Consider the following 380-nt stretch of genomic DNA (forward strand, 5'->3'; position numbering starts at 1 on the left):
TATTCACATACACACAGAGTTTGTGTATGTCTCAAAAGAAGCCCGGAAGAGAGAGAGAGAGAGAGAGAGAGAGAGAGAGAGAGAGAGAGAGAGAGAGAGAGAGAGAGAGTCTGGAGTCTGGAGTCTGGATGGTTTATTGATTGGGCCTTGGGCCCATTTCAATTAAGAGAGAGAGAGAGAGAGAGAGAGAGAGAGACACACACACACACAGACACAGACACAGACACAGAGAGACACAGACACAGACACAGAGATTCAAACAGATTTCCAAACAGACAGGCAAATAAACAGACAGATACCCAGAGAGTATATATATATATGGTAAAACAGGAGGCATTGTCTTCCAAATTTATGCTAATTCATCTGTACAAAAGAACTAT

The sequence above is a fragment of the Littorina saxatilis genome, linkage group LG9, assembly GCF_037325665.1.
Source record: "Littorina saxatilis isolate snail1 linkage group LG9, US_GU_Lsax_2.0, whole genome shotgun sequence".
NCBI lineage: Eukaryota > Metazoa > Mollusca > Gastropoda > Littorinimorpha > Littorinidae > Littorina > Littorina saxatilis.